The sequence below is a fragment of the Chelonia mydas genome, chromosome 10 (assembly GCF_015237465.2).
Source record: "Chelonia mydas isolate rCheMyd1 chromosome 10, rCheMyd1.pri.v2, whole genome shotgun sequence".
NCBI classification, from domain to species: domain Eukaryota; kingdom Metazoa; phylum Chordata; order Testudines; family Cheloniidae; genus Chelonia; species Chelonia mydas.
Genome location: NC_051250.2, coordinates 37,296,054 through 37,322,675, shown reverse-complemented (window position 1 = coordinate 37,322,675; position 26,622 = coordinate 37,296,054). Strand labels below are relative to the sequence as shown.

The 26,622-nt window shown below is 45.2% G+C and overlaps 1 protein-coding gene and 1 long non-coding RNA gene across 10 annotated transcripts in view; one reads left to right on the top strand and one right to left on the bottom strand.

The window, feature by feature from the left end:
* Window positions 1-8,563: 8,563 nt before the first annotated feature.
* LOC122461939 lies at window positions 8,564-25,117 on the bottom strand. The gene is made up of 4 exons (XR_006284213.1): window positions 25,106-25,117; window positions 19,054-19,064; window positions 17,124-17,127; window positions 8,564-8,702 (listed from the first exon to the last, which is right to left on the bottom strand). It is a non-coding gene; the product is annotated as an uncharacterized LOC122461939 (long non-coding RNA).
* LOC114022601 overlaps window positions 9,677-26,622 on the top strand; it is a 28,504-nt gene continuing 11,558 nt past the window's right edge. For 6 of the 9 annotated variants that reach the window (XM_027834805.3, XM_027834804.3, XM_027834800.3 and 3 more), the window contains exon 1: window positions 9,677-9,891. The gene's annotated coding sequence lies outside the window, so the exon portion shown is untranslated. Of the gene's footprint in view, window positions 9,892-9,913; window positions 13,536-26,622 lie in introns of those variants that run through there. The other 3 variants (XM_043523712.1, XM_027834802.3, XM_043523710.1) reach the window with 2 other exon arrangements.

Here is a 26,622-nt window from a genome sequence, read left to right as displayed (position 1 = left end):
ACCCATCATCCATGTCTGTGGGCGAGCTCCAGATGGTTTTGACAGCCATGGTCAACCATGCCATGAGGGAGGGATATGGATAATTCGCCTCCGAGTTGGCCCCTATCTTGAGACTCCTACGAAGGAGGGGGGTCTGTGGTGAGTGAGCCCATCCTGCCTAGCTCAGCAGGGGTAAGGGTAATCGCATCTGCTCCATCATCCCACAAGCGTAGCAGCCAGGCCAGCAGCGACTCCTTGGGATGCTGCTTGAAACACTGCATGAAATCCAGTATCTCGAAGGATTTATATTCCTGGATAAAATCCCTTCCTACCATTTGATCGTTCTCCCTGTGCGGTCCCTCGTATCGTGTCTCGACAACGGGCCGCAGTTGTGGGTACAGTCCCGCCTTCCCACTGTCCCCCTCCCTGGGGGACTAGTCCTCGATCATCTCCCAAATGTCCCCATCCCAGGTCTCTGGATCCCAGTTGCTTTTGCATACCAGTGCGTGTACGGCACGGGGATGCACGTCTTGCTGTCCTCCCTTTTGCCACTGGCGGTTCGCAATGCGAGCTGCCATAACCGTGCAGCGGTGCTCTAACCGATCAGCCCGTTCAGCCGTACTAGTGATGACTTCATAGATTCATAGATACTAAGGTCAGAAGGGACCATTATGATCATCTAGTCTGACCTCCTGCACAACGCAGGCCAGAGAATCTCACCCACCCACTCCTGCGAAAAACCTCACCTTCTTGGGTTAGTGAGCGGACCTCGTTTGCTTGCTTCTAATCAGCCTCTAATCTTCCTATCCTCTGGCGCTGAACCAGCAGCGCCTCATCCACCGCGCGGAGCGAAGTCAGGAAGACCCATCCCAGGTCCCCCGCCGCTTTTCGTTCCGCGGGTCCTACTTTGTCCAGCCAGAGCTTGGATATCAGTTCCTCCAGCCTAACTGGGGTAACCCCCGGCTTCTGCTCTAACTCCGGCCATGCGGTGGGGACAACCAACCACACCAACTTGCGAGCCACCAGTGCCCACCATCCCGTGGAGGGCCACCCAGGGATGCGGCTCTCTACCTCCCCCTTATCCTTCCTTCCCCAAAGAGGCATCCTTCCGCTGGTACCCTGTTCGTGATGCCAATTGTGCCCGCAAGGGCTGGGGGGGAAGATACCAGCGATAGGCGGACACTCAGGCCTAAGAATAGTAAACTATGCTTTATTGAAGGAAGGAAGAACTTACGCTCCAATCTGCGCGGGGAGCCCCTAGGACGCGCAGAGGGGCTGCAGGGGACTCTGGCCGTTCGGGACAGCTGACCAGACAGGACTCCACCAGAGGGGAGTCCTCTGCGGTGCTATATTCTCCGTGTTTATCTCGGGGTTACGTGGGATCAACAGCCGGTTACATTCTTACATGTATAATTTATGCTTATTACATAAACTGACTTGTTTACAGGCAAAAATATGCTGAGCTATGCTACAGTATTTTTTGGCAGGGTCTGTTGGACAAAGTTCATTGAAACTGCCTGCATCCTCCGCTTACATCCAGTCACATACTCAGTCCACCACTTAGTTCCTCGCCAATCTTCCACAACCTTGCCCCTACAGTCATAGTGCACCTGGAATTTCGAGAGGAGATCTCGGGGGTAAGACAAGAGGTGGACACTGCTGCCTTAATATGCCCTGACCCTAAAGGGGTCTCTGATGTATCTGGGCTAATAGGGACCAACTCCAGTCTCTTTAAGGTACTCGCGGATTACTGCAGACAGTGAGCAGGGGACCAATACCTGAACACCTTGGTGATCCACACACATTGTGCTGCAGCCTACAGAAAAATTGAGGACACTAAAAAGATGACGTGTGATTCACCAGTGGGAGCACTGAGGTACGTGGGCACGGCCCCCTTCGTGGTGCCTGCAATGACAGAAAAGGAGGTGATTGTCATGAATACCTGCCTAAAAGGCAGAACAGGAACATTAGCAATGGTAGAGCAGCCGGCTGAGGGAGGGCTCCCTGAAGGAGTGCTGGTTCCCAGTGGATTCGTAACCATACCTGCTGAAGCCCAGGAAAAGCTGATTATACTGATTGCTAATTAAACAAGCCATGATGTGGTTGTGAAACAGGGGCAGAAGATAGCAGACCTCTTTGAGCCTGAAACCATCGTGAGACCCCAGAGTGAAGCTGAAGTTCCGGCAATAGATCCTGCAAAGTTTGACTTTGGAGACTCACCATTGTCTGAGAAGTGAAAGGATCATCTGAGGAAGAAGCTTTGCAAAAGATCCAAGGTATTCTCACTGCATGAGTGGGACGTGGGATGTGCAAAAGGAGTGAAACACCACATCTGGCTACAAGACCCTTCAGGGAGAGATCTAGGAAGATTGCTCTCTCTGAGATTGAAGACGTGCGGCATTATCTTCAACAGCTGATCCCGAATGGTATCATTACAGAGTCCCGCAGCCCATATGCCTCTCCAGTTGTGGTGGTCTTTAAGAAGAATGGGAAAATCTGGATGTGTATCGACTACTGCACCCTAAACAGGTGCACTGTAGTTGACCAATACAACATGCCTCTGGTACAAGATGCCTTGGACTGTTTGTTGGGGAGCCAGTGGTTCTTGGTGTTGGATCTTCAAAGTGGATACTACCAGGTCCCTCTGGGAGAAGACGGCCTTCATTTGTCCATTAGGGTTTTATCAATTTAAGCATATGCCCCAAGGGATTTCTGGAGCATCTGCTACATTTCAACATCTTATGGAGAAAGTTGTGGGAGACATGAATTTACTGTAAGTGTTAGTTTATTTGGATGACCTGATTGTGTTTGGAAGAACCTTGGAGGAGCATGAAGAAAGACTTCTTAAAGTTCTAGATCAGTTGAAAGCCTATGGGTTGAAGCTTTCAATTGACAAATGCTAGTTCTGCAGAACCTCGGTGAAGTACGTGGTCACATTGTGTCTCAGGAGGGTGTGAGTACTGATCCTGACAAAGTAGATGCCCTCACTACATGGCCACGTCCAAGTAATTACAGAAAACTCAAGACCTTTCGTGGATTTAGTGGCTACTACCACAGATTTGTAAAGAACTATGCTACCATTGTAAAACCCCTGAATGATCTTACCCAGTAGTACCAGTCCAGCAAGAACAAATCTAAGGTCAAGAATAAGGGGAGGTCCCCAAAGGCTCCTGAGCAGAGACACTATGGCCCTTTAGAACCATTTGGACCATGGTGGGATGAGAGATGTGAAAGGGCTTTTTGGGAAATCGTTAATTGTCTAACTCATGCTCCAGTCCTAGTCTTTGCTGACCCAGCAAGCCATTTATCCTGCATACTGATGTCAGTTTGGAGGGTCTGGGAGCAGTCCTATACCAGGAAGTGGAAGGCAGCTGTAAGCCTGTAGCCTTTGCCAGCCACGGGCTGTCTGATAGTGAAACTCGCTGCCCCAGCCACAAGCTGGAGTTCTTGGCCTTGAAATGGGTCATCACTGAGAAATTTCAAGACTCACTTGTATGGTGTTCAGTTTCAAGTGTGGACAGACAACAATCCACTGACTTATTTATTAACAAGTGCTAGGCTGGATGCTACAGGGCAGAGATGGGTGGCCGTCTTGGCGAGCTTTGAGTTCAGCATTCAGTACTGATCAGGGAGAAGCAATGTAGATGCAGATTTACTGTCCTGGCATCTGCAGGCATCGGAAGTTGCTGTGATACCTATGGATGGAGTGAGAGCTATTTGTAGTGTAAGTCGTTGAGAGCCAGAGGCCTATGAGAGCCTTCATGGGTGTGTTGCAAAAGCTCTAGGTCTGCCCCCTGAAAGTGTGCCATCTGCCTCAGTGAATTATATTGTGTTGGACCAATCTCCGTTGCCTATGCTCAATGTGGCTGACTGGCAAGAAGCCCAGCTGCCAGATACTGAAATTTGTGATACACTACTTGCCAAAAGGGAGGGGCAAACCCTGCTGCAATTATCCCACCTAACCCTGAGAGTAAAATACTGTTGAGAGAATGGAACAAACTAAAACTGATTCAGGGACTGCTGCACCAAATTACCACTGACCCTTTACAAAAGCAACGAACGCAACTAGTGCTACCAAAAGAGTACAGAGCCCTGGCCATGAGGGCCCTGCATGATGACTTTGGACATTTAGGAACGGAGAGGACCCTGGAACTTATTCATAGTAGGTTCTATTCGTCCCAGAGGGCGGAAGACATTCATAGGAAATGTGAGACATGCACTCAATGTGTTCAACAGAAAACTCTGCCCACTAGAGCTGCATATCTGAAGAATATCACCAGCAGCAAACATATGGAGATGATATGCATTGACTTCTTGTCTTTAGAAGTGGACAAGAGGAATGTTGGGAACATTTTAGTAGTGACTGACCATTTTACATGGTATGCCCAGGCATATCCTACACGTGACCAGAGGGCCACCGCCATCACTCGAGTGCTGTGGGAGAAACATTGTTCATTGTATGGGTTCTCAGCTCAGATACACTCCGACCAGGGGTGGGACTTTGAGAGTCACCTTCTGAAGGAGGTGCAGAGGATAGAAGGAATTTAAAAGTCTAGTACAATGCCTTATCATCTGCAAGATGATCCTCAGCCAGAGAGGTTTCTTCGAACTCTGTTAGATATGTTGGGGACTTTACAGCTAGAGCAGAAGGAAACCTGGAGCCAGCATGTTGCGTTTTTGGTGCATACCTACAACACCACAAAGAACCATGCTATGGGAATCACCCCATATCTCTTGATGTTTGGGCGAGAACCAAGATTACCCATAGACTTGTGCTTTGGCATATCAGAGGATGGAGATAGCCATGAGACTCATCAGCAGTATGTATCCCAACTAAGAGAAAAGCTACGGGATACTTATCGCTTAGCTACGTCTGCAGCTCAGAAAAACTCACACCGTAACAAGCATCGGTATGATGCTAGGGTGTGTTCACAGGAGCTCCATCCAGGGGATAGAGGTCTGCTACAAAATTTGGGTATTGCTGGCAAACTCAAGATAGCCAACAGATGGAAAGCAATATCTTACCGGGGGGTGAAAAAACTGGGAGATCTGCTGGTCTACAAGATTAAACCTGAAGTAGGGTCAGGGCAAATACAGACTGTACATAGTCCCTGTGGGGGAGTTGGTAGACCCCCCCTTATGAAGTGGACCACAACATGGCAACTGGGCAGAACAAACATGTTGGACCAAAGCCACCATCCAACATGAACAGTGGGCCCTCTGTGACTAATCTACCCCTGCTCAGCACATCTGAAAGTGAGTCTGAGGAGGAAGACACTACCATGGTGTATCCTTGAATGGAAATGAGATTTCAGTCTCAATCAGCTGAACTGAGGGAGAGCACCACTTCTTCAGCCCTAAACCCTAACCCTAAGGTGTCCCTAAGGTGTCCTGGATGCCTTGGGCCTTCCACTATTAGAATCAGAGATGCAGGGGCCTATGCCAGTAGTCGAGGGATCCTCAAAGGAACCCTCACCATCCCTTGCCCAAGAAGATGTCCTCCCTGCCTCTGCAATGCCCAGTCTCAATAGGCGGGACAGGGTTATAAGGCCAGTAAGCCGGTTAACTTATGATGCACCTGAGATGGCAAGTGAAGAACCAATACACTTAGTTCACAGGCTTGTGTAAGCCATAGTGGGTTTCCTGAGGCCCTTTGGGGGGAACTAATGAATTTGGTATAATATGGAGTGTGATTTGTCCGGACGACAAATTCATGGCTGCGGGGAGGATGTAAGCAGAGTCTGAATGAGCTCTCCCCTGACATCTAGTGGTGAGCTGTGGAAAAAGACTTCAGAAGCTGATCTTGTTTGCATGGACACACCCACCCTGCCTAGGTGCTCAGCATGATGGGATTGCTTGCCCAAATGATCACTTGTAGCTGGTGTTGGATCCCCAGTCTCCTTGTTATTGGGGCAGGAGTAATAAAGGGTTATCCTTGTTGTGTGAACCAAGGGCAGCAGAACTATACCTGGCATATCCCGATGGAGGGACTCACCCTCAATGCAACGGCACTCGCTAGGCAGGGAACATGGGTTCCAAAGCCCAATGAGTTGAGGGAGGGTGGGGATGGGTACTTGTACCTAGTGGTGTGGGCCCCAGGCACTATTTGACCCATCCCATCTCCATGGTATAATAAAAGAGCACATTTAGATTTAATTGAGAGTCTTGTCGCATGCTGCAGAGCTGAAATCACTGATACCTAGGTCTAAGTATTAGACCTACTTTGGGACAGTGTCTCAAGAGATTGCCCAGTGTGCACCAGCAGTGAGGCTCTCTCCATTAACAGCTGAAAGCTGTGTTAAGTGGTGGGGGGGCCTGAAGCCATCTTGGTGAGTAGCCATCCAGGCAGCTGGCAGAGAGCCGTGGCAAGCGGCCAGTGGGGAGGCTGGTGGGGAAGACCAGAGCAGTGCCCTGCAGAGGCTTGGCTGTTGGGGTGACAAGTGAGTCCCTGAGCAGTGGAGTGTGTAAGGTGCCTCCTTACTCTTCCCCCCCCTCCACACAGGGTGGGAGGTGAACTCTTCAGTTGAACCTCTGAACTCTGGGGCTGCACTGGCCAAGAACTGCAACTGTGAGTGTGGTACAGAGAAGGGACAGGCACGTCAAAGGGACTTTTGGGCTGCTGGACTTAAGATCCTGAGGGTAAAAGGACACTGCTCAACTTACTTGGGGGTGGATCTTTTGCTCATGGTTTGTGTTTATGAACCCTAGTTGCAGTGTTTTCCCAAATTAATGCTGAGTTACTTCCCTCCTTTTATTAAAAGTTTTTGCTCCACTCAGATGCTGTGCTTGTGAGAGGGGAAGTATTGCCTCTTAGAGGCGCCCATGGGGTGGTGCGTAATTATCCCAGGTCACTGGGTGGGGCTCAAGCCGGTTTTGTGTTGTATTGTTGAAACGGAACCCCTAGATACTAAACCCGGCCCTTGTTGCTGCTGGCTCCACCTGGCAGAAGGGTTACATGAGTACAACACTCACCACTATTCCCTTCTTTGCCTAGGTGCTGGAAGTACAGGTACTGGGGGTGCTACCTCACCCCCTGGCTTGAAGTAGTAATAACAACCCAAATACATGGTTCCCACCTAGAGCACCCCCATTATAAAAATTGTTCCAGCACCACTGCATATGTGGACAAGCTATTCTTTGCCACAGTTCAGCTTAACCTGTCAAGCACCATTACTGTCTTGTGAAATCAAAATGGGCTTTCTCAAGTCATTCAGTAAGAGGCCCCTTCCCTGTTAGTACTGACCCTGTGCTCCAGGATAGTGGTAGTAGCTCTATACAATTGGAGATACCAACTTTATCCACTTGTATCCATTTGCACAGAACTTTTCAGCTATATTTGTTGATGCACTTTACAAAGGTAGGTAAGGCTCATACCTATTTTACTGATGGGGAAACTGAAAGATGGAAACATTGCCCAAGCTCATTTTGATTTTACATTTTAGCACTGTGCCATGTCATTGGGTCAGCACTGAATAGTGCTACCTCCTGACATCAACTTCCCCTTCTGCATCATTTGAATTGTCTGTGGAGGTCTGCAGTCCAGTTGCTGACACAGCAAGCCCCTGCTTAAGTTGTGAGCACTAAGGAGATTGCCACCTAAAGCGATGTGTCTGCAGAAACCCCAAATGAACAAGACTACACAGTGTTATTAGAGCATCATGTATGCAGTCAGACAGATTACATCTTTACATAAAATGTTAGTGTCACCAGATGAAACATTCCCTCCCCTTTTCTAGTACCTTTTGCTATGCCTCAAGAGTATCAGAAGATCAGCCCCTCCAGTGAGCTTGGCATCCTTTCTCTTTTCTCCACTGCAGCATTGCCTTCCCATCCAAGGACATAACAGGTGTGATTCTCCACTGCTTTGCACTTTGTGTTGCCATTTGGACATGCCAAGTGAGTATGAAACACTACCAATCTGAACTGGCAGTGTTGTACACTCACTTTGCATAGGTGTAAATGACAATACAAGACAGTGGAGAGGCCCTGAACAATTTTGCATTGTGTAGCATGAGAGTCTGCAGGTGGAAGCCATAGTACACAGATCTTACTTTCCTTGGGCAACGTTTCTTATGGCATCTGTGATTCTGATCAGGTCTTTTATTAACTCTCTCCTTTTAAGCCCCTTGTCCAAACCCACTTCTCTATCCACTATAGACACATTTAGCTTCCCATGTGATGGCATATTCATCTTATCCTTTCCCTTGTGCTTCCCCACCACTCACCCCTGCAATGTTGCCAGCTCCTCCTCGTGTTCTCCTCTTGACAGGAGGCCCTGATTCTGCAAAGACTTGCTTGTCATGCTTAACTTTAAGCATGTGAGAAGTCCTGTGTAAAGTTAAGAGTATGGGGCTTTTCAGAATTGGGGCCCTAGACTGTAATCTCTTCAGGACAGGGAATGGATTTTGATTTGTTCTGTGCAGTGGCATGCAATTCTATGGTCCTATAGTAATAATAAATAAAATAGTAGTAATAATTAGTAATAATAATTAACTGCTCCATCTATAGCTAACTGCAACTACTCTGTTAATAATCAGATTGGGAGCCATGGGAGATACCATGGGCACAGTGGCATCAATTAGTGTGTGTATTATACATAAACACTACAAGGAGTTCTGTGGCACCTTAAAGACTAACAGATTTATTTGGGCATAAGCTTTCGTGGTTAAAAAACCACTTCTTCAGATGCATGGAGTGAAATTACAGATGCAAGCATTATATACCTCACAAGTGGAGAACCATTGTTGACAGGGCCAATTCGATCAGGGTGGATGTAGTCCACTCCCAATAATTGATGAGGAGGTGTCAATTCCAGGAGAGGCAAAGCTGCTTTTGTAGTGAGCCAGCCACTCCCAGTCCTTATTCAAGCCCAAATTAATGGTGTTAAATTTGCAAATGAATTTTAGTTCTGAAGTTTCTCTTTGAAGTCTGTTTCTGAAGTTTTTTGTTCAAGTATAGCTAGTTTTAAATCTGTTATAGAATATCCAGGAAGATTGAAGTGTTCTCCTACTGGCTTTTGTATTTTACTATTTATATTATACATTTCACTTTTGTAGCTATGTTCTTGATGGTGTAGGGTCCTGTGTCCACTGATGAGGGAATGCTGCCCTTAGCAGAACCAATGGTAAGCAGTGTTGTCTAGAGGTTAGAAGAAAGTGGGGTGGGGAAACTGGTAGTCAGGGCTCCTGGGTTCTAATCCTCTGCCACTGACTCACTTTGTTACCTGGAGCAAGATGTTTAAGGTCTCAGTTTCCCCATCTGCAAAATTGGGTAATAATAGATTGCTGACAGAACTGGCTGGTGCTTGTAAAATGCTGTTATCTGAGACCATCAGGTGTTGTGTAAGGGCAAAGTATCATTGCCTGCCCTGAACCCGAGCTCCTCCCCCCAAATTAGACAGCAAGCCCCAGGCATTGCAGCAGGAAAGGTGTACTGGTGGGGGGAAGGGTGTGTGCCTGCATGCGTCCGCTTTATGCCCATCTCTCACTATGAGACACCAGGAGGGGAAGGACAGATTACCCCAGAGCTGCCCACTGAAGGGCTTCTTGCACCTCCATCTGCTGCATGTAGCACTGGCCTCAGGCCAGCGGCTGGGTTAGCGAGCCCCGCGTTTCTGGCGTGGGAACGGTGGAAGAACCTCGGAGAGGCGCTGTCCCGGAAAGCGTTAAAGCTGCGCCCCTCCCCTCGGAGTAAAACCTCCTCCAGGGACTTTCCCAGCAGCCTTTGCTGGCTCTCCCCACAACCAAACAAAGAGCGCAGGAGCTTTCAAACCGCTGCAGCCCCACGCCGAGTTGGATACCGGAGAAGGGGCAGAGGGGGCCTCGCTAGCGGAGCCCAGCCGGGCTGGCCGCGGCTCCAGGGGGGCTGGCTCGTTCCTACTCCCGTACGTAGAGACGGGGGACCGGACGCATGGTGCGTGTGCTTCCGTGTTCTAACGGGGCGTGGCGGGGGGCTGGGGTGATGGGGGGCGCGTCTCCAAGGCGCGGGCACTGGGTAGGGAGCTGCCTGCCTTGCTGGCTGCGCCTGGGGCTGTGTCTTCTAACGGCGGGATTCCTGCGCGCTGGCTGGGGTCGCTGGCTCCGGTCCCGGGTGTCTCCTGAGAGCGGTTTGGTGGCTATACGTGGGGGGTCCCTGCTGCTGCCCTGGTTGTAGATATCTGAGGGTCAGGTTCCTGCGAGCCGTGACATGTCCCGATTCACGTAGGGAGTCAGTGTTAGCGCGGGGTCAGAAATCAGAGGGGCAGTGTGGAGGACAGGGGGAGCAGGAGGTGTGGTTTGCTAATTCAGCCTCTGTGGCTTCGTGCCCATCACTTTATCTCTCTGTCTCGCTTGTCCTAGCCATAAAATGTAGGCAACAATACTGACTGCTACCTTCTTTACAGAGGGGGACAGGGAGTGGTGCTGTTAAGATTTATCAGTGCACAGTCAACCTGTGGAACTCCTTGCCAGGGGATGTTCTGAAGGCAAAAACTATAACTGAATTAAAAAAGAATTAGATAAATATATGGAGGATATTGGATAACACGGAATGTTTGTGCAGACTTCTCTTTGGGCTTGGATGTTTTCCATTTTGTTAGCTCTTTGTCTCCACAGTATGACTTGACTAAAAGCACAGCAAAGTGGAGAACTGTGCTAAAGAATTGCCAGTGCCAGACTGGAGGATATTGGAGGATCAATGGCTATTAGCTAAGATGGTGAAGGATGCTACCCCATGCTCTGGGTGTCTCCCTGTCCATTCCCTGCATCTGGGATGGGTCACTTGATGATTGCCCTGTTCTGGTCATTCCCTTTGAAGCATCTGGTATTGGCCACTGTCAGAAGACAGGATACTGGGCTAGATGGACTACTGGTCTGACCCACTGTGGCGGTTCTTATGTTCTTAATGTTTAAAGTGTGCCATAGAAGCGTGAACTATGACTGTGTCATGTGACCAGGTGCTCTGTTTTTATGTCTATCTTTTTAGTTAGCGGATACCCTATCACTATGGCATGGAGATGCTTATAGAGAAGGGTCTCCTAAAACTATAAAGTACCTAGATAATCAGCTAGTGCTTCAATTGTACCGCATGCTGAAGCACTCAAGTTTGATTGTTTGTTTTATTATGAAGTGGATGGTGGAAAGATGCACTTGCCCAATACATGGCATTGTTCTATTGGACTATGCAGCACCATGCCTATTGCACAAAGATTCCATCCTGGTGCCATCTCATCATATAGCATCTCATTGCTGATGGTTTCCATTCTCTGCGGGCACTTTAGGCCCTGTGGTTTTTTTATTATTATTATTTTTTTTTAAATTAAGATCAGAGGTGTGTGACTCTCTCCACATGTGCTAATGGGGTGAGATGGGCATTTGGCTTTATGGGATGTGATCGCCTGTCATGTTAGCAGTAAACAAACTGCAAGGTGGGGAAGATTTTACCTATGTGCTCTGGAAGCTGGAAACCTTTCATCTTAATTGCATGTGTAATAATGGGACCAAATTGTCACTGGAGGGAACTGAGATGGGCCCATGTTTGCGATGACTGCACACCTGGGCGTTAAGCACATAGGTCTGAAACTGTAGACAAGAGTTTTTTCTTGGTTTCCCTCTACCCTCATTGTACCCTTCCGACACTGTCAACTTGGTGAAAAATCAGAATTTACCTAGAAGTTATAACATCTTTTTAATTGTAGACTCTGATCCCTGGATTTTTATCCACCTATATCATCATGGTTTAAAACTGATCCTTGCAACACAGTCTTGCTGCTAGTTCAAAAACAAACAAACCTCTAACTTCTAGTACTGTACATGGGTGAGAGTGCATCAGCACCAGTTTGTTTGTTTAGGATCTGGGCTTTAAAATGGTTTTTCAGTGACCTTTATAAAGCATGCCCTGCCTGTGTAGGAATATGCTTGCTGAATATTAAACCTTCTGATCCCAACACAAGGAACAAGCATTACATTTTCTTTAGACCTTTGCAGGACACACAACACACAGAGGTGGGGGGGGGGGTGTGGTTTTATTTTTAAATTCTCCAAGCTGCTTCAGAATCACATGCAGGTGGGGGAAATTAGGAGGCTTAAAGCTACAGTAGCATTTTTAAGCTAGGTCAATAGTAGGTAGTCAGTCTTTCTAGGGCACTTTTTGGGTTTGCCTTGGTCAGACAGACATGGTGGATTTGCTGGATTGCTGGGCCTTTTAGCCCACAACCTCTTGTGTCTCAGGATATCAACTTCTTTTGGCAGGAATTTTGCTTTCTTTCTGACCTGTGATGTTAGATGGCTTAACTTTAAGATCAGTGGTTCTTACTGAGCAAATAACATTTCTCACACTTGAAGCATACAAGGTAAAGATCATAACCTTTTTTCTGTAGGCTCAAGATGTTTTACACTTTCTGTTTACAGAGTAGCAGCCGTGTTAGTCTGTATTCGCAAAAAGAGAAGGAGTACTTGTGGCACCTTAGAGACTAACCAATTTATTTGAGCATAAGCTTTCGTGAGCTACAGCTCACTTCATCGGATACATAAAGTGAAAAATACTGTAAGGAGATTTTATACATACACACAGACCATGAAAAAATATACATTGTAAGGAGAGTGATCACTTAAGATGAGCTATTACCAGCAGGAGAGTGGGGTGGGGGGAGAGAAAACCTTTTGAAGTGATAATCAAGGTGGGCCATTTCCAGCACATTTCCAGGAGTTAACAAGAACGTCTGAGGAACAGTGGGGCGGGGGGAGGAATAAACAAGGGGAAATAGTTTCACTTAGTATAATGATTCAACCACTCCCAGTCTCTATTCAAGCCTAAGTTAATTGTATCCAATTTGCAAATTAATTCCAATTCAGCAGTCTCTTGTTGGAGTCTGTTTTCAAAGTTTTTTTTGTTGAAAGATAGTCACTCTGAGATCAGAAATCGAGTGTCCAGAGAGATTGAAGTATCTTAGTGCTTTTAAAAAAAAAAACATTTTAGCCAAACTTCTGTGAAATAGGGAAGTACTATCCTCCATTGTACAGACTGTGCAAGTGAAGCACGGAGAGATTGACTTGTGTAGACATAGATCTTGCTGGGCATGAGTAAACTTGCATATAGTTTGATTTGAGTACAAGATTGTAAATAAGGTGTGACAGACTGTGTGCTGGAGATTGTGTTTTCAGGCTAGTTGAAATAAGTGGGAACAGTGTGAATTGATAAACATGAAATGTAGATAAGGTGAAAACATAAGTTATTGGTCCTTATATGATGTGCAAAGCGATTGGTCCTTACATGATCCATACGATGTCCAAACCAATTAGATTAAAAAAGTATAGATGTTAGTAGCTAGGAAAAAAGTATATAAACTGTGTAGTGTGGGGTCTAATTTGGAATTGTGGCATCACCCTGTACCTAACCCTGCTCAGCAACGGCATAGAGCTGTTACATACCTAATAAAGTAACCTTAATGATGATCTGGAGTCGAGCTGAGTGTTTGGATCCCAGAGAACTGGATGGAGCATTCTCCCAGAACTGTGTGAGGTGTTCTGGATTAGCCAAGTGGAAAAGATTTCGGAGGGAATCCCAACAACTTCTCAAAGGTGAGAGAGACTGTAGCAGAGTCAGGAATGGAACCTATCTTTCTTCCAAGTATTGTGCCTTAGCCAGAAGTCTGTTCTTCCTCTGACATACTGAAGGCTGACAGAAAAGTGACATTGTTTGTTATGATGCTCTCCCTTAGCAGAGAGTGAGCCAGCATGGCTCAGATAACGGCACCATCTTCATTCAACCAGCCAAATGCTCTAGTAACAAACCTGCTCCTAGGCCTTTTCCTAAAGCAGCTGAATAACTAATTCTGCAGAGAAAATCAGGACTCTGTAACACAGAATGTTTGCACAGACTTCTCTTTGGGCTTGGATGTTTTCCATTTTGTTAGCTCTTTGTCTCCACAGTATAACTTGACTGAAAGCACAGCAAAGTGGAGAACTGTGCTAAAGAATTGCCAATGCCAGACTACCAAACCCAGAAAGGACTTCATCTCTGTTCTATAAAGTCTGTACTTGCAAATGTTCTTGATGAGCTTGGACTGTTTTTTTCATCTACAGTTTAACCAAGATTTGGTTTAGGACATTGTGACACTGACAGGTCAACTCAAGCCAAAGCCATAGGGCAATTCACTTGTGTATGAATATCAAAGAAATGTTAAGTGTAATAATATGCATAGACTAATTTACTCATGTTAATTGAGATCAAAGGAGATGTTAATTGTATTCACCTATCTATATCCTGTTGTTTGCTATCATATTACATATACGCTACGTATATCCTGTAATTAGATAATCCTAGATCAAAGTGTGTGTTTGTGAACATCAGAAGGTATTTGACCTATAGACATCATGAAAACTAATGAAGGATTGTTGTTTGCTGTTAAAAACATTTGTATTTATGTATAATCCTGTAATTAAAATTACTCCTCAAAGAAATCTTATGCAACGTTAATGAAGAACTTAACGGCTGTACCAGGAAATGCTAATTTCAAAGCAAGGAGCCAGGTAGTAGGTAAAAACACTTGTCAGATTGTTATCTGCGGAAAGAAGATATAAATACTGATTCAAAGAAATGTTTTCATCATCTATTTGGACTCTTACAGGGAAGATACCAAATGCAAAGTGGAGATCCCCTGAAACAGCTGGGTTTCCTGAAAAGATTTTTGGGAAACTGGCAGTTTATTACATCAACTGCTATCATTTACACTTACAAACTTAGACTCACCTGTTAAAAGAAAAGGAGGACTTGTGGCACCTTAGAGACTAACCAATTTATTTGAGCATAAGCTTTCGTGAGCTACAGCTCACTTCATCGGATGCATCCCGAGCCAGTGCACCTTTCCCTGAAACAGCATCAACCAGCTTGCTGGATCTTTTTGATTTCTTTCTCCAGATACAGTACTTAATGTTTTCCAATCAGTCGGTACTCATTCATCTGAGTAGGGAAGGAAATAGGCTTCTAGGATGGAGGCTGGCACAGCTGATTAAGAGAGCTTTAAACTAGGAATTTGGGGGAGATGGTTGGGAGATGTCCAAGTAATCTCCACGCTGGATTTTAGCATTTAGAGGGAAGAAAACAAAGTAAGAAAGGATACAGCTGTGGGTAGGAGAATGGTTATAAGGAGGAAGGGCAGTGTGGCTACCAGTCTAATAGGTCATACTGGCCTAATCAGGTACAGAATGTGAGCGAGGCCAAACAGCAAAAATTAAGATGTTTGTACACCAATGCGAGGAGCCTAGGTAACAAAATGGAGGAACTAGAGCTACTGGTGCAGGAAGTGAAACCAGATATTATAGGGATAACAGAAACATGGTGGAATAGTAGTCTTGACTGGACTACAGGTATTGAAGGATATGTCCTGTTTAGGAAAGACAGAAACAAAGGTAAAGGTGGTGGAGTAGCATTGTATATCGATGATGAGGTAGAATGTAAAGAAATAAGAAGCGGTGGAATGGATAAGACAGAGTCCGTCTGGGCAAAAATTATATTGGGGAAGAAAACTACTAGAGCCTCCCCTGGGATAGTGATTGGGGTGTGCTATAGACCGCCGGGATCTAATTTGGATATGGATAGAGCCCTCTTTAATGTTTTTAATGAAGTAAATACTAATGGAAACTGCGTGATCATGGGAGACTTTAACTTCCCAGATATAGACTGGAGGACGAGTGCTAGTAATAATAATAGGGCTCAGATTTTCCTAGATGTGATAGCTGATGGATTCTTTCATCAAGTAGTTGCTGAACCAATTAGAGAGGATGCCATTTTAGATTAGGTTTTGGTGAGTAGTGAGGACCTCCATAGAAGAAATGGTTATAGGGGACAATCTTGGTTCAAGTGATCATGAGCTAATTCAGTTCAAACTGAATGGAAGGATTAACAAAAATAAATCTGCAGCTAGGGTTTTTGATTTCAAAAGGGCTGACCTTCAAAAATTAAGGAAATTAGTTAGGGAAGTGGATTGGACTGAAGAACTTATGGATCTAAAGGCAGAGGAGGCCTGGGATTACTTTAAATCAAAGCTGCAGTAGCTATCGGAAGCCCGCATCCCAAGAAAGGGGAAAAAATTCATAGGCAGGAGCTGTAGACCAAGCTGGATGAGCAAGCATCTCAGAGAGGTGATTAAGAAAAAGCAGAAAGCCTACAAGGAGTGGAAGAGGGGAGGGATCAGCAAGGAAAACTACCTTATTGAGGTCAGAACATGTAGGGATAAAGTGAGACAGGCTAAAAGTCAAGTAGAGTTGGACCTTGCAAAGGGAATTAAAACCAATAATAAAAGGTTCTATAGCCATATAAATAAGAAGAAAACAAAGAAAGAAGAAGTGGGACCGCTAAATACTGAGGATGGAGTGGAGGTCAAGGATAATCTAGGCATGGCCCAATATCTAAACAGATACTTTGCCTCAGTCTTTAATAAGGCTAAAGAGGATCTTGGGGATAATGGTAGTGTGACAAATGGGAATGAGGACATGGAGGTAGATATTACCGTATCTGAGGTAGAAGCGAAACTCAAACAGCTTAATGGGACTAAATCGGGGGGCCCAGATAACCTTCATCCAAGAATATTAAAGGAATTGGCATCCGAAATTGCAAGCCCATTAGCAAGAATTTTTAATCACTCTGTAAACTCAGGGGTTGTACCGTAGGATTGGAGAATTGCTAACATAGTTCCTATTTTTAAGAAAGGAAAAAAAAGTGATCTGGGTAACTACAGGCCTGTTAGTTTGACATCTGTAGCATGCAAGGCCTTGGAAAAAATTTTGAAGGAGAAAGTAGTTAAGGACATTGAATCAATGGTAAATGGGACAAAATACAACATGGTTTTACAAAAGGTAGGTCGTGCCAAACCAACCTGATCTCCTTCTTTGAGAAAGTAACAGATATTTTAGACAAAGGAAACGCAGTGGATCTAATTTACCTAGATTTCAATAAAGCGTTTGATACCGTGCCATATGGGGAATTATTAGTTAAATTGGAAAAGATGATGGGGATCAATATGAAGATTGAAAGGTGGATAAGGAACTGTTTAAAGGGGAGACTACAACGGGTCCTACTGAAAGGTAAACTGTCAGGCTGGAGGGAGGTTACCGTGGAGTTCCTCAAGGATCAGTTTTGGGACCAATCTTATTTAATCTTTTTATTACTGACCTCGGCACAAAAAGTGGGAGTGTGCTAATAAAGTTTGTGGATGATACAAAGCTGGGAGGTATTGCCAATTTAGAGAAGGACCAGGATATCATACAGGAGGATTTGGATGACCTTGTAGACTGGAGTAATAGTAATAGGATGAAATTTAATAGTGAGAAGTGTAAGGTTATGCATTTAGGGATTAATAACAAGAATTTTAGTTATAAGCTGGGTACGCATCAATTAGAAGTAACGGAGGAGGAGAAGGACCTTGGAATATTGCTTGATCATAGGATAACTATGAGCCCCCAATGTGATATGGCTGAAAAAAAGCTAATGCGGTCTTGGGATGCATCAGGAGAGGTATTTTCAGTAGGGATAAGGAGGTTTTAGTACCGTTCTACAAGGCACTGGTGAGACCTCACCTGGAATACTATGTGCAGTTCTGGTCTCCCATGTTTAAGAAGGATGAATTCAAACTGGAACAGGTACAGAGAAGGGTTACTAGGATGATCCGAGGAATGGAAAACCTGTCTTATGAAAGGAGACTCAAGGAGCTTGGCTTGTTTAGCCTAACTAAAAGAAGGTTATGGGGAGGTATGATTGCTCTCTATAAATATATCAGAGGGATAAATACTGGAGAGGGAGAGGAATTATTTAAGCTCAGTACCAATGTGGACACAAGAACAAATGGATATAAACTGGCCACCAGGAAGTTTAGACTTGAAATTAGACGAAGGTTTCTAACCATCAGAGGAGTGAAGTTTTGGAATAGCCTTCCAAGGGAAGCAGTGGGGGCAAAAGATCTATCTGGCTTTAAGATTAAACTTGATAAGTTTATGGAGGAGATGGTATGATGGGATAACATGATTTTGGTAATTAAATATTCATGGTAAATAGTTCTATGGCCTGTGATGGGATGTTAGATGGGGTGGGATGGGGTGGGATCTGAGTTACCCAGGAAAGAATTTTCTGTAGTATCTGGCTGGTGAATCTTGCCCATATGCTCAGGGTGTAGCTGATCACCATATTTGGGGTCGGGAAGGAATTTTCCTCCAGGGCAGATTGGAAGAGGCCCTGGAGGTTTTTCACCTTCCTCTGTAGCATGGGACACGGGTCACTTGCTGGAGGATTCTCTGCCCCTTGAAGTCTTTAAACCACGATTTGAGGACTTCAATAGTGCAGACATAGGTGAGAGGTTTTTCGCAGGAGTGGGTGGGTGAAATTCTGTGGCCTGCGTTGTGCAGGAGGTCAGACTAGATGATCATAATGGTCCCTTCTGACCTTAATATCTATGAATCTACAGTCAGTACTGTAGATGAAAACATCATCCAGGTAAACTGCTAGGAAATCCCCATACCCCTTAAAGACTATGTCCAGCAGCCTCTGAAATAGGGACAGAGCACCAAGTAAACCCAAAAGGTATAGTTGTAAATGGAGCTGTTACATGAGGACTTGTGCTGTTGCCCAGTGCTACCAAAGACTGAGTTGCTGTTCTGAGGTGCATTTCTATGCAAGCATGACCAGTCCACTCACCTGCATTAGTAGGAGGCTTTCCCAGGTGTGTAGTTACTCAGAAATTGATGGTAATATTTCATTTTTAAAGTCTTTTTCACCCTTTTAGTTGCAAGAAAACCTTCCAAATATGAATCAAGTGGAAACCAGCACAGTGCTGTCGTCTTTAGGTCTGCTGTTGCTGCTCAGAGCTTTCCCAAGCTGCTGCAGAATGACTGGAGTCTTGCCAGTTTTTGCTGATGCTATTTAGAACCCTGTGGGAAAGCAGCAAAACTGACAAGAACGGGTCAGGGTCACGCTGTCATTGCCAGGAATACCTGAGCAGCAGGGGGTAGTAGGACCACTCACTATAAAGGAGGCTGAGAGAGGGGTATAGTAGCAGAATGCCCTCCAATTACTCTGTTTTCAGCCAGGAGATCAGAATGGAGGGACACATAAAGAGACTGCACTTCTCTTCCAGCAGCTGGAGGGGAGAGGGGTGGGTTTCCTTGGATTTGTAAATAAAAATGTGTGACCAGGATCATAGAATCATAAATCTGGAAGGGACCTTGATAAGTCATCTAGTCCAGCCCTTTGCACTGAAGCAGGACTAAGTATTATCTAATTCTAGACCATCCCTGACGGGTGCTTGTCTAATCTGCTCTTAAAACATCCAATGATGGAGATTTCACAACCTCGCTAGGCAATTTATTCTCGTGCTTAACTTCCCTGATGGGAAGGTTTTCTTAATGTCCAATCTCAATCTCCCTTGCTCCAATTTAAGCCTATTAAGTCTTGTTTTGTCTTAAGTACTACAGGAGAACAATTTATTATCCTCCTCTTTATAACAAGCTTTTATGTACTTGAAGACTGTTCTCATGTCCCCTCTCAGTCATCTCTTCTCCAGACTAAACAAACCCAATTTTTTTCAATCTTCCCTCATAGATCATGTTTTCTAGACATTTAATCATTTTTATTGCTCTTCTCTGGACTTTCTCCAATTTGTCCATATCTTTCCTGAAATGTGGTGCCCAGAACTGGACACAGTACTCCAGCTGAGGCCTAATCGGGCACAGAGTAGAGCGAAATAATTAGTTCTTGTGTCTTGGTTACAACACTCCTGCTAATACTTCCCAGAATGATGTTTGCTTTTTTTGCAACAGTGTTACACTGTTGACTCATATTTAGCTTATGATTCACTATGACCCCCCAGATCCCTTTCCGCAGTACTCCTTCCTAGACAGTCATTTCCCATTTTGTATATGTGCAACTGATTGTTCCTTCCTAAGTGGAGTACTTTGCATTTGTCCTTATTGAATTTCATCCTATTTACTTCAGACCATTTCTCCAGTTTGTCCAGATCATTTTGAATTTTAATCCTATCCTCCAAAGCAGTTGCAACCCCTCTCAGCTTGGTATCATCCGCAGGCTTTATAAGTGTATTTTGTATGCCATTATCTAAATCATTGATGAAGATATTGAACAGAACCGGACCCAGAATTGATCCCTGCGGGACCCCACTCATTACGCCCTTCCAGCATGACTGTGAACCACTGGTAACTACTCTCTGGGAACGGTTTTCCAACAAGTTATGCACCTACCTTAGAGTAGCTACAGCTAGGTTGCATTTCCCTAGTTTATGAGAAGGTCATGCAAGACAGTATCAAAAGCTTTAACTAAAATCAAGGTATACCACGTCTACCGCTTCCCCGCTATCCACAAGGCTTGTTACCCTGTCAAAGAAGGCTATCAGGTTGGTTTGACATGATTTGTTCTTGACAAATTCATGCTGACACTTACTTACCACCTTCTTGTCTTTAGATGTTTGGAAATTGATTGCTTAATTATTTGCTCCATTATCTCTCCAGGTACAGAAGTTGAGCTGACTGTTCTGTAAGTCCCCGGGTTGTTCTTATTTCCCTTTTTATAGATTGGCACTATATTTGCCCTTTTCCAGTCTTCTGGAATTTCTCCAGCCTTCCATGACTTTTCAAAGATAATCGCTAATGGCTCAGATATCTCCTCAGTCAGCTCCTTGAGTAGGATGCATTTCATCAGGCCCTGGTGACTTGAAGACATCTAACTTGTCTAAGTAATTTTTAACTCGTTCTTTCCCTCTTTTAGCCTCTGATCCTACCTCATTTTCACTGGCATTCACTATGTTAGATGTCCAATCACCACCAACCTTTTTGGTGAAAACCGAAACAAAGAAGTCATTAAGCACCTCTGCCATTTCCACATTTTCTGTTGTTGTTTCCTCACCCTCTCATTGAGTAACGGGCCTACTCTGTCCTTAGTCTTCCTCTTATTTCTAATGTATTTGTAGAATGTTTTCTTGTTACCCTTTATGTCTCTAGCTAGTTTGATCTTGGTTTGTGCCTTGGCCTTTCTGATTTTGTCCCTACATACTTGTGTTATTTGGTTATATTCATCCTATGTAATTTGACCGAGTTTCCGCTTTTTGTAGGACTCTTTTAATTTTTAGATCATTGAAGATCTCCTGGGTAAGCCACTGTGGTCTCTTGCCACACTTTTTGTCTTTTCTGTGCAGTGGAACAGTTTGCTCTTGTGTCCTTAATAATGTCTCTTTGGAAAAACTGTCAACTGTCTTCAATTGTTTTTCCCCTTAGACTTGCTTCCCATGGGATCTTACCTACCAACTCCCTGAGTTTGCTAAAGTCTGCCTTCTTGAAATCCATTGTCTTTGTTTTGCTGTTCTCCTCCTTCCATTCCTTAGGATCATGAACTTTATCATTTCATGATCACTTTCACCTCAGCTGTCTTCCATCTTCAAATTCTCAACCAGTTCCTCCCTATTTGTCAAAATCAAATCTAGAACAGCCTCTCCCCTAGTACCTTTCTCCGCCTTCTGAAATAAAAAATTCTCTAATACATTCCAAAAACTTGTTGGATAATCTGTGCCCTGCTGTGTTATTTTCCCAATAGATGTCTGAGTAGTTGAAGTCCCCCCCATCACCACCAAGTCCTGTGCTTTGGATGATTTTGTTAGTTGTTAAAAAAAGCCTTATCCACCTCTTCTTCCTGGTTAGGTGGTCTGTAGTAGACCCCTATGATGACATCACCCTTGTTTTTTACCCCTTTTATCATTATCCAGAGACTTTCAACAAGTCTGTCTCCTATTTCCATTTCAACCTCAGTCCAAGTATATACATTTTTAATATATAAAGCAACACCTCCTCCCTTTTTTCCCTGCCTGTCCTTCCTGAGCAAGCTGTACCCTTCTATACCAATATTCCAGTCATATGTATTATCCCACCAAGTCTGTGATGCAGCTATGTCATAGTTGTTTATTTACTAGCATTTCAGGTTCTTCCTGCTTATTCCCCATACTTCTCGCATTAGTATAGACATCTAAGATACTAGTTTAATTTCCCCTCCCAGTTCTGTCTTGTCTCTCCTTTGTCCCTGCTATAACAGCCAATGCTCTCCCCTCCCCTCCCCCCATAAAAAAAATTCTGACCCTTCTCCCAGGTCTCCATGTTTTTGACTTACCTGTGGGCTTTGGTCACCTGTCCCTTTGAACCTAGTGTAAAGCCCTCCTCACTAGGTTAGCCGGTCTTTATGCAATATGCTCTTTCCCTTTCTCGATAGGTGGACCCCATCTCTGCTTAGTAGTCCTTCTTCCTGAAACAGCATCCTGTGGTTAAGGAACCTGAAGCCCTCCTGGCAACACCATCTTCACAGCCAGGCATTCACCTCCAGGATGCATTTGTCTCTGCCTGGGCCCTTACCCTTGACTGAAGGATCAAAGAGAACACCACCTCTACTCCCAACTCTTTCACCCTTACTTCCAGGGCCCTGTGGTCACTTCTGATCTGCTGAGCGTCATACCTCGCAGTATCATTAGTGCCCACGTGGATGAGTAGCATGGGGTAGTAGTCAGAGGGTTGGATGATCTTCGACAATCACTCCGTAACGTCTTGGATACGGGCCCCTTGCAGGCAGCATACCTCCCGGGATGCCATGTCAGGCCGACAGCTGGGTGTCTCCGTCCCCCTCAAGAGAGATTCACCAACCACCACTACCCTATGTTTCCTGCTGGGAGTGGTGGCTGCGATCCTTCCAGCTTTGGGGGTTCATGGTTTCTCCTCTTCCAGCTTTGTGGGTGGTTCCTCATCGCTGGTTGCCAGGGCAGGATAACGGTTTTCCATCACCATGGTGGGTGGGTTCGGAGTAGGGGTGGAAAACTGCCTGATGCCAGAAGTAACTAGCAGCCAGTGTCCTCCCTGTGACAGAGCCATATCCTCCTCCCCTGTAGACAGCAATCCTCTGTAGCTAGGTAGCGTCCTCAGCCTTGGATGTCTCCATATGAATAGTCTCAAGGAATTCCTCATGGGTACGGATGCTCCTTGGCCCAGCCACCTCCTCCTGTAGCTCTCCCACCTGCTTCCTGAGCGATTCCACCAGCAGGCACCTTTCACACTGGATGGTCCCCGCAGCCTGGCTTTCTGTGAGTGGGAAATGCAGGTCACAATCGCTGCAAATCCACACCAGGATCTGGGTAGAGGTATCCATGGTTAGGTTGTCCGTCTGGATACGGGTGCAGGTAGAGGAGACAGGGGAGGCGTTGGCACTGGCAATGCAACCCTTCTGAACCATAGTGATATTATGTCTTCCTCCTCAAACTTCCCTGTTTGCGGGTCCCTGTTCGCTAGAAAACACTACAGAAGCGTGTCCTGAGGCTATAAGGTCACCAGAGAAATGGCTAAGTACAAGAACATCTCTCCCTGTATCTATCTATCTCTCTGTCTGTCTGTCTCTCTCCATAATCCTGTGTCATGATCACAGTGTGGTTCTAGCTGTCGTCCTCATGAACAGGTTGTGAAACTGTAATAACCAAAGCATTAGGGTGACTCTCAAATTAGACTTAAACATAAGTCATAGCTGGACACCTTTAGGAGTTCAAGTGGCATGAGGATCCAGCAGTTTCTCAGCAGATTCATCACCTTGTGCTAACCCCTTCTTTTTGCCCCCCTATTTGTCCCTTGACTAGCTCAGGAAACACTGCATATTCTCATCATGCTGCATATCTTTCAGATACTTTTGCACAATTGCCCTCTACTGTATCAAGCAAGTCAGCTTTTATTGATTAATCTGCATACTTTTAGTATGTGCCTTTCTGTCCCTGACAGACCTTACAGATCCAAGTGCACTGATCCAGCTAGGCACTGTGACAGCGCTGCAGTATTTGCATTTGCAGCCATGTTCCTGGTTGCTGCATGTTTCACTGATCGGGCAACATCCTGTACTAAGGGAGCTATAATGTGTAGTAGCAATGCACCACTTCACCTCTTTAAACTGTGTTCCTATCTGACTGAGCTGCATGCCTTAATAGCTGGGGACTTTGGAGGGCTGGTGTGTTCTTGCACCTATTGTCCCGTATGTTGCACAGTAAGCTCTTGTGTGTGTGTGTTCAGATTGTTAGTGATGGTCTGCCAAGAAATTAATTGCACCTTCTCTTTTTTTTTAGCTGGAAGTTTTCACTCTGTCTTCCGCCCCCCTCTTCCTCCCCCTCCAGCCTTTCATCACTGCAGCCTGGCTCACTGCTGGGCCTGGAGTTCATTGTCTCCTCCTTTTCCAGTAGCCATATGAAGGCCCACAGTCTGTCACCTGAGCAGCAGTGGAGTGACTAGGGAGGTATAGGTTTCAGAGTAGCAGCTGTGTTAGTCTGTATTCACAAAAAGAAAAGGAGTACTTGTGGCACCTTAGAGACTAACCAATTTGTTTGAGCATAAGCTTTCGTGAGCTACGGCTCACTTCATCGGATGCATAAACATCCGATGAAGTGAGCTGTAGCTCACGAAAGCTTATGCTCAGATAAATTGGTTAGTCTCTAAAGTGCCATAAGTACTCCTTTTCTTTTTAGGGAGGTATATGATTTTATGGTACACCTCCAAGAAGGAGTAACTGAGTCTCCCTGCCCTTGTTAAATCTCTCTGTAGACAGGCCTCTGCATGGCTGCAACACTTTCTTTAGCCAAGTGATCTGCGCTCAGCAGTGCTGCTCCTTGCGTGATGTATTGGAATTGGAAAAGGTTCAGAAAAGGGCAACAAAAATGATTAGGGGTATGGAACGGCTTCTGTATGAGGAGAGATTAATAAAACTGGGACTTTTCAGCTTGGAAAAGAGACTACTAAGGGGTGATATGATTGAGGTCTATAAAATCATGACTGATGTGGAGAAAGTAAATAGGAAGTGTTATTTACTCCTCATGACACAGGAACTAGGGGTCACCCAATGAAATTAATAGGCAGCAGGTTTAAAACAAACAGGAGGAGGTATTTCTTCTCACAACGCACAGTCAGTCTGTGGAACTCTTTGCCAGAGGATGTTGTGAAGGCCAAGACTATGACAGGGTTCAAAAAAGAACTAGATAAGTTCATGGAGGATAGGTCCATCAATGGCTATTAGCCAGGACGGGCAGGGATGGTGTCCCTAGCCTCTCTGTGCCAGGAGCTGGGAATGAGCGACAGGGATGGATCACTTGGTGTTACCTGTTCTGTTCATTCCTTCTGGGGCACCTGTCATTGGCCACTGTCGGCAGACCGGATACTGGGCTAGATGGACCTTGGTCTGACCCAGTATAGCCGTCTTATGTCAGTGGCTGCTGGTGTGCTCTGAAGAATTCCCCACCCAAACAGCTGAGCCAGGTCCCATACCTGCCCCGCTAATTTGGGGAACTGATGCTAGGGCCATCATCCTCTTGCCCATCCTGAAAGCATGCAGTATATGGTAGCCAGACCATCGTGTTGCAGTGCTACTCTTTGTTTTCAGAGGAAACATGTAGGCTCTGATTTTTCACTCGCTCACACCAATGGAAATCGGGAGTGACTCCACTAAAGTAAAACGATTTACACCAGTGGCAAACTGCTGTAGTGAGCTCAGAATCATACTAGTAGACTTGTGTATCCTACGGGAATAAAGTGTTCTGTATTTACAGCTTCTGATAAATTTATAAGGGAGAAGTAAGTTTATCCAGATGTAAACTTTGCAGCTGGATAAGTACCCCATAGCTATCTGGGAATCTGGAATTTAACTCCTTGGGTCGCCAGGGCTGCTAGATGACTTTAACACAAAATATAGCTGCTGACATAAAATGTGTATGTCCAGTCAGCTGTAAAAGGTCTTGCAATAAAGTAAACTACTCTGATGGATGAAACTTGGAACTTGCACAAAGGCAAGCTGTTATAAGTGTTACAGGTGCTTTTCATCAAAGGATCCAAAGTGCTTTACAGAATATGGCTCCCAGTTTTGCAGATGGATGTGTGTGGCAGGGATCCTTACTTCCCCCATAAAAGCCTGTTAATGTGGCTCTGCATGGGTACAGGGTTTTGCCTGCACATGCCTGATTGCATGATCAGGCCTTATCTATTTACAACTGAAATGCAGCTCTATGGAACGTAGCCTCGTAAGTGAAAAAGAGGGGTGTTTTGGTCAAATATACTGTGCCAAAACTCTGCTGTTAAAAAGGGCCATGGGACCTTTAATATCCGTGTAAAGTAGACAAGACCTCTGCTTTGTAGGATTTGAAAGACCCACGCAGTGTAAACTGTATGGAGTTCTTCTACTCTGGAAATGAGAGCTGTGTCAGCAATTCCAGGGACTCTATATATTTCTGCATGATACTAAACCTGTTTTCCAGCAACATATTTGATTTCTGGATTACAATGTATGTCATTGGCCGTGATGAGTTTCAGATGCCAGGGGGAGTGGGAACACTGGAATCCAAACATGGCTTAACATCAGACAAGGTGTCCTACATTTAACAGTAAATGCAGTCACTAGTCAGTGATGCTTCCCTAGCCTCCATGAGTAAGTGGCATTGTCTCTAACAGTGGGACCACAAAACCAAACTAGAGGGAGTTTTCTAATGGAAACTCCAGCAAATTCAAAACTGCAGGTCAGGGAAGCTACCTTCTTTTTAAAAAGTTGATTTTCTCTGTTCCAAAAAGAAAAAAGCTAAGAAATTAATGAACCTCTGGAAGGATCATGGTGGAGGAG